Raw genomic sequence first — 8584 nt, 5'->3', positions numbered from 1 at the left:
GATGCGTCGCCCGCCGCATCGCGTGAGCACGAATCTTGAGGGCGTGTGTTTTGTGGGCCCATCGTTTTCTTTTCCTTTTGTCATTATTTTATTTATGTAGATATTTTTTTGGGGGGGGTGACATTATTAGGTTGATTCGCTGGCAAAACTCACAGCGTAGGAGCGGAATACCGTGGGCAAGCGAAGGTTGGGTTCTATTGTGAGAAGAGTAGCACTGAATTTTCCGCCTAAATTTAAAATCCACCTATGATTTTTATTTTATTTTCCAAATTCATTTTTCGCCTTCACAGAACGCGACGGAGGATTTACTTTTATAGTAGAAGTCCTCACGTAATTTTTTTTAGTTTTGTTCTTGTCTCCGCCTTCTTGCGTATTTCCATCTGTGTAAATATTGGTTTTCCTTTACAAATAAATCGAGACTGAAACTTTATTCCCGGCAAAAAAGTTTCACGTTTATCAATCAATTTCTTAAATATATAACCATTAATTTGGATGGCTAAAGTATCTTCTAGAATGCAGTTTTTTTTTTGTTATTTGTTTTATATATTTTTGAAAGTAGTAGAAATGGTATTTTTCCTCCTCTTTAACTACTTTTTTCAGTTGGATAACAGTTGGAAATATTGTTAGAAAAAGAGATAGGAGATTTTTTTTGAATATTTATTTTAGAGTGAAGAATATCCACGTAAGAAAAATAATTTTATTTCTAAATTGATGCATATTTTAGCAACTTCATACTTTTAGCAAGTATAGGAAGTAAGTTTTTCTAGGGATCGAGATCCTCTCCAATTAAATAGTAATTGTTGGAGAGGGTCCAATTCTCCCCATCTTTATCATCTATATCACCTTCAACGGATGAGATCATTTCATGTGAAATTTTGATTATTACAAATAGTGGTTTTCAAGTTTGGACTTGGTTTCCAAGACCATATTGGTCTTCAAGGTAACAATGAAAATCTTACGTGGTGTGATCTCATTCATTGAATTTAATATAGACAGTAAGGATTGAGACAATTAGACTCTCTTCAATTGTCGCCTAATTGGAGAGGATCTGTATCCCTTTTCTAGAGAAACAAATTATTTTTGCTCAAAAATAGCAAAAGTAGTCTTTACTTTTGCTACTTCATGTCTTTATAGGATGTTCTTGTATTTAATCTAAACTTCCTTCGAAAGGAATTTGCAATAATAGAAAAGATTTGTTTTCATATGTAAAATATTTAATAATCTCATTATGTTTAGTGATCTCTAGGGGGGCGGGGGAGGAAACAATAAACTTGAAGAGGAACAAATGTTCAATAATAATTGCTATCAAGAAAATAAGAGAGATATATACTTGTAAAGTGGGTACTAGATCTACTTGAAAGAGTACCATTATCTATATAGTGGATATGTTATCTTTTACATAGCCAACCATTAATGTGTATAAGACTTGCTGGGTTGCATATATATTATATGAGACGTGTTATTTTTAACATAGAATCCACATTTAATCTTATGAAAAATATTGTTATTCCAACTTTCTAAGCCCAATTTATCTAACTCTCTTAGAGCATCTCCAACAGCTTCCCCATTTCTCATTTTTGAAGAATATAGTTAGGTTTTTGGTCCAACAGATTCATCATCTCATTCCCCAAAATAGGGATGGAGAAGAAAAAATGGGGAAACGTCCCCAAATCTGCAGCATTCTCCAAATTTTTGGAGGAAAAAAAAGATTCTTTAAAACGGGGAAGCTGTTGGAGTTGGTGTAAAATTAATTTGAAGAATATGACTTTTGTTTCCCTATTTTGAAGAAAATTTTAAAAAAGCTATTGGAAATGCTCTTAGACACATTCTTTTGAATTGCTTAATTACTGGTTTAAAGCAATTTCATATTATTGTTTGGACATTGTCCCCACAATTTTTTTATCCGGCACTGAGACAAAGACTGAGAGACTTATATTCAGGGGCTGATTGGCCCAGATAAGGCATTTTCAAGAATGTCACATTAGTTAAAAAAACGAACGTTTTATTTTCTGTTGTTTGGTTGGCACTAGAGCCGAGGAAAATGCATATGAAATGGGAAAACCCATTTCTGACTTAAGGAAACCATGTTTGAGAATGTGAAAAAAAATAAAAAAAATCCTCCCCATTTCAGATTAAGAGACAATATTACATTTGATAAAATCTGGATTGTCCAATTTTTGTAGTTTATTTTCTTCTCCTTCCCTAGATTAAGACTGGTCTAGGGAAAGGTTGGACCAATCCTAACCCGGTTGAGGAATTTTCATGTTAAGGGAGATTTGCCAAACATAACCTTAGTTTCTTTCTTTCTTTTTTTCCAAATTTCATGTATCAATATAAAAATCCGAAGCAGTATACTTTTTGAAGAAGCATAGTAATATTTGAAAACCCACATCCTTAAATGTGAATATACCATCGAGTAATTACTGAAAAGGAGTATATTTTTCAGTATTTAGAAATGTGTGGCACTACGGTCACACCCCCAACCACAACCTTAACCATACCCGCTCTCTCATTTGTTACCGTGCACCGGACCTCATATGGGATTTTAAATTTTTAAAATCCCATATGAGGCCCAGTGTACTGTGACAAATAAGAGAAGTTGTGTAGTTGAGATTGTGGTTGGGGGTGTACCCCTATCATTTTCCTTTAGAAATTAAACATCACGAGATAACGCTCATCCTAATTATAGAGCTTCTAACATAAGCCATGTTGCCTATTAATTTATATCTCATTTTTGGTTAAATCCGTTACGGGAAGCTAATCAACAGTTTTTCTGTCAAATTTCAAGAATTCTACATAGGTAATAATTTTTCTAAATATACCTACTATTATCTTCATCATGAATCGCATTTAATAGTTTTACTATTGTTTGAATTAAACAGTATATGCCTTTTTTTTATAAGATATATTTTGAAGGATTGACCTTAGCGGAGGCGCGTGATTTTACCTCTTCAGGTTTGGCCTCAATGTTGTTTGGTGTTAAGTTATAAATAAGGGTGGAACTTTTTTTTTTGGGTGAAAGCCTGACAAAGTGTCAGTCTTTCACCCTAAAACGCCTCTTTTTAGCGTTTTAGGGTGAAAGCCTGACACTTTGTCCGGCTTTCACCCAAAAAACCCAAAAAAAAATTGGGTCCAAACGTGTCCTAGGGGGTGTTAGTCAATTGGGACATTTTTATGCAAAATGAGATAATTGTTAAAGTGGAATAATTTTTCGCTGATGGGATATTTTAGTGGGATAAATAGGAACAATTTTGTGAAGCGGGATATTTTGATAAAATAACGTGGAATAAATTTTTATAATCATGAAATATATATTTATGGATTTTAAATATATAAATACTATTTATATATTTTAAACTTACTATTATTGATTGATAATTGCTTACAAAAATATTTTTTACTATTAAATAACTTTTGATTAGACTATAAGATATTGACAATTATTATTATAATGATAGTGATAACCATAATAGAAAAGAAGTAAAGAAAAAAAGAAATATAAAAAATAATAAATAATAAAATAAATATGAGTTCTGGTTTTTTACCGCCTAGTTCCAAGCTAAAACTTAGAATAATTTGAGAGGCTAGAACTCTCATTTTTGTATAGAAAAATACAAAAAGTGGGATAATTTTGTATCATTATCTCAACTCTAGTTTTGTTAGAGTTCTACTTGACTAACGCTGTAAAATTTTATCCCACATATTATCCCAGTTCTAATTTTAAGTTCTAGGTGATAACCCCCTAAGGGGGGGTTAGTCACCTAGAACTTAAAATTAGAATTGGGATAATCTCTGTGATAATTTTTAAGGTGTTAGTCATATAGAACAAAAATTAGAATAAAATTTTACAGTGTTAGTCAAGTAGAACTCTAGCAAAACTAGAATTGGGATAATGGTACAAAATTATCCCACTTTTTTTATTTTTCTATACAAAAATGAGAGTTCTAGTCTCTCAAATTATTCCAAGTTTTAGCTTGGAACTAGGTGGTAAAAAACTAGAACTCGTATTTATTTTGTTATTTTTTATTTTTTATATTTCTTTTTTCTTTACTTCTTTCCTATTATGGTTATCACCATCATTAGACCATCATTATAATAATAATTATTAATATATACATTATAGTCTAACCAAAAGTTATTTAATAGTAAATAACATTCTTGTAAGCAATTATTAATCAATAATAGTAAGTTTAAAATTCATAAATAGTATTTATATCTTCAAAATGCATAAATATATATTTCATGATTATAAAAAATTATCCCATGTTATTTTATCAAAATATTCTGTTTCCTAAAATTGTTCCTATTTATCCCACTAAAATATCCCACTAGCAAAAAATTATTCCACTTTAACAATTCTCCCATTTTGCATGAAAATGTCTCAATTGACTAATACCAAGTGAGAACATTTATATTCATAATCACTCAATTTGAGCTCAGTATAATATGAATTGCTAAACAAAATGTTTCCTTTAGCATTATGATATGAATATCCTCGAAAACAAATTTGCAAAGTTCACGATGAGATATTTCATGTGTATCAAAGGCAAACTTATTTACCACGCACACAATTGCTTCATTTCTCAGCTAAATAGCACTTATTTAGCAATTCATATTTAAGTATTAATATTTCTTAAATTTACTATGATACTTATATTCTAATTATAGTGCAGTTTAAAAATTAATGTTTCTTAAATTTACAATTAAATCTATCAAAATTCTATTTTAAACATCTTTTAAATCTACTTTAAAATAAAGTTGGGATAGGTTTAGCGAAATATTAATGATCAGAAAGATCTATAATTAGCATATAAGTATGGGTATATTCGGGTAAAAATATTAACATTTGCATGATAGTGGGGATCAAAGTGCCGTTATAAACAACTTACAATCGTTTTGAAAGCGAAGGAAGGGAGGGGAGAAGAATGGTTGAAGTAAACACAAAGAGACGGAGTGAGATATCCTTTATATTTGGATAGACAATAAGAGAAGAGGAGGGTACAAATATAATATGTTTTGTTTAGAGACGATGAAAAGAGAATGGAAATTATTTAACCAATATGTCCTCCCAAAGAAATAATAAACAATTTGATTAATTATGCATTTTAGTTTTCTCATAGGACAATCTTAAAGTTTCATTAGATTTAAGAAAGTAGATAAATTTTATACTTTTTAGCTCTCTCCTTACTGGGAAAAGCGTAAATAAAAACAATTTTAGGAGGGTTAATTGTAATCTCGCTCTCTCCCTCCTAAAAAATACTCCACAAACCCAGTGTTAGAGCATCTCCAATGGTATACTTTATATTTAGAGGGTTTGAAGAGAATATGAGGGTTTGTAAAAATTGTGTTCCAATGGTGCCCTCTATATTTATATTACTTAATCTATCTTTAACAAACAAATGATGTAAATAAAATAATTAAAACTTAACATTTTTTTACAAAAATTATACCTTCAGAACCGTCTCGTCGAAACCTTTTAAATGAGATTAATATTGAATACTTTTAGCGTCATTTTTAAATTAGTTTATTTTAATATAATAAAATAAAAATATTCATTAATAAAACAAATACGTAGGGATCTACATAATCCGCCCCAAAGGAACTACATCCAGAAATATAAAAATTACATTATATAAGTAAAATACGGTTATAGTAATCTAAAATTTCGATAGGTCATTTCCATAGCTACTGGTGCCGTACTGATACCCTGACAGACCTCAATATCTAGTTCCTCCTGAAACATGAGTTGAACTATCAAATTAAAAATCAAGGCTATTTCTGCAAATGATTTGTTGTTTTTTCCTCTCAAAAAATGCACGTTCTCTTACATCAACAATCTTACTCAAATCAATTGATAGTATTTCTTTATCCTCACAATCACGCTCAAAACGAAATTGCTCACGCTGTTGAGCCAAGAGTTGATTGTATTGTTCTAATTGTATAGTTCGTTGATCTAATTTTTTCTTATCATTTTCTAATTTCATCATCATTAGTTGTTGCATGGTTTTCCTTCCAAACTCATGTTTTTCCTGCATTTCTATGATATTTTTAAGAATATCAACATCACACTCAGATGGGGAAGAATCTTTCTTTTCGCCTTTTCTGCCTTTCTTCCAACGAGTCGACTTGATGAGAAGTTGGTAGGAGATTATAATTTTTTTAAGCTTAATGTATTTTAAATTCTCTGTACTTCAACATTTCATAATGATAAATTTGAAATTAATATTAAAAGTATTAACTATTAGTCTCATTTTGAAAGTTTCTACAAAACAATTTTAATGATATAATTATTATTTAAAATAGACGAGTAAATTTAAAATTATATTAAGTTAAATAATTAGTTTAATTATATTCAAGGATACAATTGATATTTATGAAAAGTTATAAATGAGTTGGGAGAGCAAAATTAAAATTAAAATATATGAATAATATTTTATAAGAATCCATTTATTTAAGTCTAAACCCTTCAAATATAGAGGGTTACTGTAGAACCCTCTTAATATAGAGGGTGCTGCAGACCCTCATTGGAGCCAATGATACGTCATTTTTAGAGGAATGACGTACCATTGGAGATGCTCTTCGGGTATAAAAAAAACCCTCCCCTTCCCCTCTCCTAAAAACACTCTATCCAAGTGCAAAGTGGGTGAATCTATGAGGTATTTAAGTGCTAGTTAGCTTTATTTCTTCTACACTATTGGTTATCACAAACCTTAATTTTAAAATTATTTTTTAGTTCTATTAGAATTTAATCTCAATTGCTGCACAATTGCATCCTTGTTTTGCCTAAACTTTTAATGTGTCCTTGCATCCTAATTAGTTCATGGAATGATCATTCATCAGATAGAAAGTAAGCATAAAAATAAGTACGAAGAAATTTTCAAAATCGTCTCAAAGGGTTTTTTTTTTAAGAAATCGACCACATTCACTTTTAATTATAGAAATCTCCCCATTTTAAGTTAATTACAAGGATTTTTTAGTAAATTTTATAATACAATAATTTTTCCCCCCAAATCTGATATAGAATGGTGTTACATACTAAAAAAATGTTTTGTTTTACAGTGACTTCAAGTCTAATATACCATTCTTTTATCGATAATACAATTATTTGATCTAGATTCAAGTAGCAACGTGTTTGAAAATTGTAAAATTGGTTTTTTTACATTTCCAAATTTTATGTTAAAATGAAAAAAATAATAAATAATAGTAGCAGGGGCAAGAGGCATGCATCAGAGTCATGGAAGCGAACAACATCGCATGCTTATCAAAAGATAGCAACGCTTCTTTCGTTGTAAACAAGAGTCATCACTGCATGAACCCCATAAATATAACTATCTATAATAATCATGTTATTTAATAAAACAAAGTGAAAAAAAAAAAAGCAAACCTGAAGAGAGAGAGAGAGTGGAGAGCCAAAATTTTCTGATATAATTGATAAAAAATAATGCAAGTTGTAGATTTTTCCTTTTTTTTTTAAAGACTATACATTGGGAAGAGGGGAACAAGCTGCGGCTGCGGGTGCTCCGAACCTCTGGTGTGGCTTTTATAGGTGCAGAGGTTCGATTAGGGTTAAAAGTCACGTGACGCGTTGTACGGGTCGGCTTTTACTGGGTGAAAGTGTCACGTGAGTGCGCACGCGGGTTGGGTGTTTTAAGTTCGGGTTCAGGTTAGGTTCACGCTTTGAGGCCTGAGAACATTCGGACTACTGTTTTTTCTGGGGTTATACAGAATTATAGATGTTGATTTTCTCAAATAAGACTGAAATTATTTAACTTGCTTGAAGTAATGTCAAAGACTTGCAAGTAAGGTGAAGGTCTAAGGGATGGGTTTAGTGTCTTGGAGCTTATGATAAGTTGTCGGTATAAGCGGTTTACATAAACAGTGGGGGTTGCTAACCCTGACTATTTAGGACATAAATTTTTAAGGTTTAAGACTTCTAATTAGGGTTTAACACTCTCCTAAATAGTCGGGATTGACAACCCCGACTGTTTAGGAGAGTGATTAGACTGACATGGCAAAAAACGGGTCGGTTTTGGTAAATAAAAAAATGGGTCGATTTTAAAAATAAAAAAAAATAAAATAGCGCTGTTTTGAAAAATTGTTCTTTGGAAATCACATATTATAAGTTGCTTTCAAAAGTATTTGAAGTGTTTAGTAAAGATGTGCTTTAAAATCATTATAAGTAAAAATGACCAAAACAGTATAATATTAGGTAACAAAATAGATGAGAAAACTTTAAAAACACCATCACATTACTTCTAAAAGCAACCCCTTAGAAGCATAATGAATTTCAATAAACATAATAAAAAAATATTTTACCGAACACCATAATCAACTGATTCTTAGAAAAAAAATAAGCAGAATTAGTCTAGAAACAACACTGAACTGGCCGTAATTTAAATTAACAATTTTAAGATTTCAATAGCCTATAAAAGTAGGTTCTAAGTTCAAAAAATTAACATTTGGTGATTTCATATCAAATTAAAGCTAGTTGAAGAGACTCACATGGTGTGGGTGTTTTTGTTTTGTTGTGTGTGTGCACGCACACCCCACCGCATAGGATGTTCGGCTCTACATCACATATACT

This window comes from Asparagus officinalis, chromosome 8, assembly GCF_001876935.1.
Source record: "Asparagus officinalis chromosome 8, Aspof.V1, whole genome shotgun sequence".
NCBI lineage: Eukaryota > Viridiplantae > Streptophyta > Magnoliopsida > Asparagales > Asparagaceae > Asparagus > Asparagus officinalis.
The sequence above is the reverse complement of the archived record's forward strand: the minus strand, read 5'-3'. Positions refer to the sequence as shown.